The following is a 6,395-nucleotide window of genomic DNA, read 5'->3' on the forward strand; positions in this document are numbered from 1 at the left end:
AAGGGAGCAGAACTGACCACAATGATGGGATGGCCAAAGAAATACTGCTTCAGCTTACGACTAGCCATGAACACTCCATATACCAGTTTCTGCCAATGTGGATACCTCTGCTTGGATTCAATGAGGACCTCACTGATATAATAAACCGGATATTCCTTGCCTGCCTCTTTCCGTTCCACCACAATTGCTACACTTATGACTCGGCTATTAGCAGCCACATATAACAATAAGGGCTCCTTGTCAATAGGTGCTACAAGGATTGGCGGCTCAGCTAATTGTTTTTTAACGCTTCAAACGCTTGATCGACAGCATCACTCTAGACAAAGTGATCTGTTTTCTTCATCATCTGGTACAGAGGATAGCTATTTCGCCCAACCGGCTTATGAACTGACTTAAAAAGCCGTGATACGACCCGCCAGACACTGGACATCATTGATACACGCCGGTTTAGCCAAAGAGGTGATAGCCTTGATCTTCTATGGCTTCAATACCCCTTCCAGAAACCAAAAAACCTAAGGGCTTGCCCGTTGGCACACTAAAGACGCATTTGGGCGGGTTCAGCATCATCTTGTAGACCCGGAGATTGTCAAAGGTCTCTTTCAAATCATTTATCAAAGTTTACTTCTTCCTGGACTTCACAATAATATCTTCCACATAAGCATGAACATTGTGCCCAATCTGGTCATGGAGGCAATTCTGAACACATAGTTGATAAGTCGCCTGGGCACTCTTGAGCCCAGAAGGCATAGACACATAGCAGACAGCTCCAAAGGGAGTGACGAAAGCTGTCTTCTCCTGGTCCTTAACTGCCATCTTGATCTGATGGTAACCAGAGTAAGCATCCAAAAAACTCAAATGCTCACAACCCGCCGTAGCATCAATAATCTGATCAATACGGGGGAGAGCAAAAGGATCAGCCGGACATGCTTTGTTAAGGTCTGTGTAATCCACACACATCCGCCAAGTACCGTTCTTCTTGAGTACCAGCACCGGGTTAGCCAACTACTCAGGATGAAAAACTTCAACGATAAACCCAGCCACCAAAAGCCAGTCCACTTCTTCACCAATGGCCTTGCGTCTCTCTTCATTAAAATGATGATGGAATTGCTTGACCGGTTTAAACTTCGGATCAACATTAAGATGGTGCTCAGCGGGTTCCCTTGGTACAACTGGCATGTCAGAAGGTTTCCATGCAAAGATGTTTCGATTCTCACGGATGAACTCGATGAGCGCGCTTTCCTATTTTGGATCCATATTAGCACCAATGCTGAACTTCTTGGATGAGTCGCCAGGAACAAAGTCAACCATCTTAGTGTCATCTGCCGACTTGAACTTCAACAGAGGATCATGCTCTATGGTCGGCTTCTTCAAAGGTGTCATATCTGCCGGGTCAATGTTATCTTTGTAAAACTTCAACTCCTCTGTTGCGCAAACAGACTCAGCATAAGCAGCATCACCTTCTTCACATTCCAAGGCTATCTTCTTGTTGCCATGTATGATGATGGTGCCCTTATGACCGACATCTTAAGCTACAGATAAACATAACAGGGCCTTGCCATAAACTTGGCATAAGCCGGCCGCCCAAACAAGGCATGATAAGGGCTCTTGATCTTAACCACCTCAAAGGTCAACGTCTCAGCTCTGGAATCATGATCATCACTGAAAGCCACTTCCAAAGCTATCTTGCCCACTAGATACGCCGACTTACCAGGCACCACACCATGAAAGACAATATTAGACGGCTTAAGATCCTTATTAGTCAAACTCATACGGCAAAAAGTCTCATAGTAAAGGATATTGATGCTGTTGCCTCCATCCATGAGTACTTTAGTGAACTTGTACCCTCCAACCTGAGGTGCAACCACCAAAGCTAACTGACTCGGATTGTCAACCCGAGGTGGGTGATCCTCGCGGCTCCATACAATCGGGTGTTCAGACCACCGCAAGTAGCGAGGGACCGCCGGCTCAACTGCATTCACTGCCCTTTTACGAACCTTCTGGTCCCGTTTGCATAAACTCGTGGTGAAGACATGATACTGACCACTATTGAGCTGCTTCGGATTACTCTGATAACCAGACTGCTGCTGCTGTTTCCCTTGACCAGATTGCTGATTGAAACCGCCTTGGTTACCCTACCCCTGAAAACCGGAACTTGAACCGCCGCCTCCATAGCCAGGTCCGTGTGAGCTGGAACCTGACCCGCCATGCGGGCCATTACCATTATTGCGGTCCTGGTCAAGGCTGTAATCCATGTATTCCTTCATGATGAAGCAATCTTTCCACATATGGGTAGCCAGTTTATCCGGGGTGCTATGCTTCGGGCAAGGCTGATTCATCACCGCCTCGATATTAAACTTTGGCCCGCCAAGCCGGGGCGGGAATGCTTTCCCCTTACGACGCTGGTTACCGTTATGAGCATTGGTATTAGCCACAAAGTCTGAACTACCGTCAGCCTTGCGCTTGCCATTATTGCCCTGCCCGCTGTATGGTGTTGCTGCCCCTTCCCACCACTATTCTTCTTCCCCTTGCCAGCTTTCTCTTCATTGGATTCTCGATCTTTGGTGCTATGTGAGTTGGCGTACTTAACAAGAGCCGCCATGATCTCCCCCATATCATTATAGTGGCGCTTAAGCCGCCCAGCTTCTGCTTGAGGGGAAGGAAACAACAATTCTTTTCTAACATGAGGATAGCCGAGCCGACATTGATACTGTCTGAGGAATGAATAATGGTCGAGATCCTGCGCACCCAAAGGGTCATTGACTCACCCTCACCCTGTACACAAGTATCTAAATCAAGAATCGACATGGGCTGCTTGCATGTATCTTTGAAATTCTGAATGAAACAGGACTTCAATTCCGCCCATGAACCAATGGAGTTAGGGGGTAGTCCTTTCAGCCAGTTACGGGCCGGCCCATTCAACATCATGGTAAAATACTTAGCACATGCAACATCAGTAACATCCAGCATCTCCATAGCCATCTCATAGCTCTCAATCCAAGCTTCTGGGGGTTGATCCACCGTGTAGTTAGGCACCTTAGGGGGCCCTTGAAATCCTTAGGCAAGCGCTCGTTGTGTAAAGCCGGCACTAAACATGACACACCGAAGGATCTAGAGGTCACTCCTGCCCCCACAGACATTGACGGATAAACCGGAAGTTGCTGTTGAGCTGCTAGCTGAGCCGCCAGCTCGGCCTAGTGCTGTGCCCTACCCTGATCCACCAAGGCCTGCACATCATCGCCAGTGCACGGCGGGTCATGCCTACGAGGCTGATTACGGCGTTGTTCACTGCTCGAAACCATTGGCGAGTCAATATGCCTACTATAACTCCGGCTCAGGTGAGGGATTGAGTGAATCTGTTCACGGCTATACGAATAAGCCGCCTGTTGAGCCACTGCTGTCTGAAGAAGCTCTCTGGCCCTCCGTGTCTCTACCGCTGCGGGAGACTCGCCTTCAACTGGGACAACCGCCAATCGTGTTGCCGCTGCAATCATGTTATCCAGAGGGTTAATAATGACCTGGAGGTGTCAGAACATGCTGAGGTGGAGTCATATTCAAACGAAGTGGACCCGCAATACACGGCTGAACCGGCGCTCCGATCAACGGGCGCCCCAGCCGCCCGGTTCACCATCGGTGGGTCACTGGTCCCTGCCCCAGGTGTGTTGATGAGGTTTCTCGCTTCATAAACTAGAGGTAAGCGACTCTGGTGCCTCCTCTTCATGATGGCATTTCAAGCGTTTTGATCCAAAGTAAGCCGGAAAGAGTCTGCATGAATCTGTTGTGCCCGAGTGTCCAAAGAAGCTCGTTCCGGGGCCATCCTAGCTTTCTCCGCCGCCAGCTCCTCCTTGGCTTGAGCTATCTCATCTCGTAGCTTCACAACATCCACTTTATGTTGCTCTTGATTGTCTGGGTCACCTCTACCCCCATCAAAGCCGCCAAAGCATCCAACAATTCGGTCAGAACCTGAGCCGACGGGCGCGCAGAGCCGCTAGCCCCAGCCGTCGCCGCAGCCATTGAGCTGGAGGTCATGGCTGCGGCGGTCGTTGAACTGATCATTGGTTGTGTGCCAGCCATGAAGATTGCAACCCTGTTCGGCGGCTCATAGGGGTCCGGAATACTGTCGCCATCAGAACATCCCCCAAGCCGGCCATCCTGCAGTTGGTACATTGAATCGGTCTCACCGGTTGACGACTCACCATCAAAGTAGATGGCCGTCTCACCACCAGACACAAATCCTTCCTCAAGTTCCGCCCCATGGATGAAACCCATGAAGGCGTGCTTCACAATGGTTCGATTCTTGGCGGGTCGCGAGCGCTGAGCCGTCTCAACGATGTCGGTACAGGTGTCCGGCTCAGGTCCCTATTCGCCGATCTTGCCGATGAAGATGTGGATTCCGCCGAAGGGGACCCGGTACCCGTACTCGATTGAGCTGGCCTCAGGACCCCAGCCCGCGTCGTCGATGTAGAGCTTGTCGCGGTGACTCTTGGTCATCCTGCCCACGGCATATCCCTTGATCCCTGTGAAGTTGCCCTTCAACAACTCAAAACCACCATGCGCTGGCCCCACGGTGGGCGCCAACTATAGTGAATTTAACACGCATATGCCCTAGTGAAAGGACTACGGTGTGGAGCCATCGCAACTAGGTTAGCTTGAAGGGGTTAATCAGGACGAAGGACACATAGAGTTTATATTGGTTCGGCCCCTCACAAAGAGGTAAAGGCTTACTCCAGTTTGGGGTTGTATTGCTTGGGTTTCGATTACCAGGGAGCGAATACGCTTGACCTAGTTCTTGACTTCTTGTTTCTTGTCTTAATCCGCCGCCGAGTCACCCCTTTATATACACAGGTTGATGCCCGGCGGCTTACAGAGTCAACCGGCTCATACACAACGTGTCTGGCCCGGTGACTAACTAAGCTTGCCTTATAATACAAGTTACACAATATAGCGGTTCATACCCATGGGCCTCAAGTTACCTCCGGGTCTTGGGATTTCAATGAGCTTGCTCTAGGGACCGCCATCCTCATCGTCATCTTGGGCCTACTCTTCTTAAGCCGCCAGTGGCATGACCCGGCCCCTCCTGGGCGGGTCATACCCAATAGTTATATCCAGTCAAGATCACTATCCATGAACACTTTAAGATCCATTTATACACCTTCTAAATATTTCATCAAGTTCAAAACTTGTTTCTTGTATATGGACTTCACTTTGGATGTCAATGATTTAAGTAATACCTCCCTAGATGGACACCCCCTTTCCACGGCAGATTTTCAAACTGTCACCTTGCCTGTGTGTGCGATAGGGGGGTCCTTCCCATACGACCCAAAAATGCCCGTGGTAGGTCCTCCAGTCACACACGCGGGGCAAAAAGAGCTCATGTGCGGTCGATTATACATGCCCAATCATTTCCGTTCATATGTACATCCCACACGATGAATCCCAGAAAAACATTTTTGTTTTATGTATATCCACACAATTTTTTAAGTGGAAACATTTGTGCAAGGTGGCCTAACGCAAAAATTTGTCAGGCGGAAGTCGTGTGTGATTGTTCATTGATCCAACACGCCTACTTTCTAGAAACCGTGTGGGTTTTTTGAGTTTATCGCCCATGGTGTTGTCTAAGAAACCGTCTGCAATAGAAAACCCTAATAATTAGTCTAATTAGCCTATTATTGATAATCCATTTAGTAATAAAATAGATATTTCATATCAAACGCACCATATATTTCATATCCATATTACGGCAACCGGGATTTCATAATTGAACTACTTACTCGCAGTACAACATCATATATGTCGGGGGTGTCGGGCGACATATGCCAAAGGATGGCTTATCATGGTGGGGGATAGTAAGACGTCACTGGTTCTTGGAAAGGGGATAAGGCGTAGATATGTACGCCAATGAACTTTACCCAGGTTCGGGGCTCTCCTAGGAGATAACACCCCTAGTCCTGCTCTGTGGGGTCTCTGCACGATCACTATCTCAACAAGGATGGCTACAAGCTTGCTCCTCGAGCTGTCTCTCTAGAGGAGGAAGAAGAACAAGTCTAGCCCTAGCTTCACTCTCTCTATGTGTGTGTAATCTCTATGAGGCTGAACCCTTTGCATGGGTGCCCTTGGGGGTTTATATAGGCCTACCCCCAGGGGTACAATGGTAATATGGCCGGGTGTAGGACCCAGCTGTCAGTGTCTATGGTTGCCGGCTTCTCCGCCGACCGCTGGGGCCTGCCGCCAGGTGGGTCCCGTCGGCTGTCTCGTACTTGGCCGACAGGCCACGCCCGCTGCTGGCGGGTCTTGCCGGCTGCTTAGTACAGTGACAGTGCTAGTGATGATGCGTGCTTTGTCGGGGAGAGCATGGCTACAGTGCCGTCGTCTGGTGTGCGTTTACTGTAGCCACTCCC

The sequence above is a fragment of the Triticum urartu genome, chromosome 4 (assembly GCF_003073215.2).
Source record: "Triticum urartu cultivar G1812 chromosome 4, Tu2.1, whole genome shotgun sequence".
Lineage (NCBI taxonomy): Eukaryota > Viridiplantae > Streptophyta > Magnoliopsida > Poales > Poaceae > Triticum > Triticum urartu.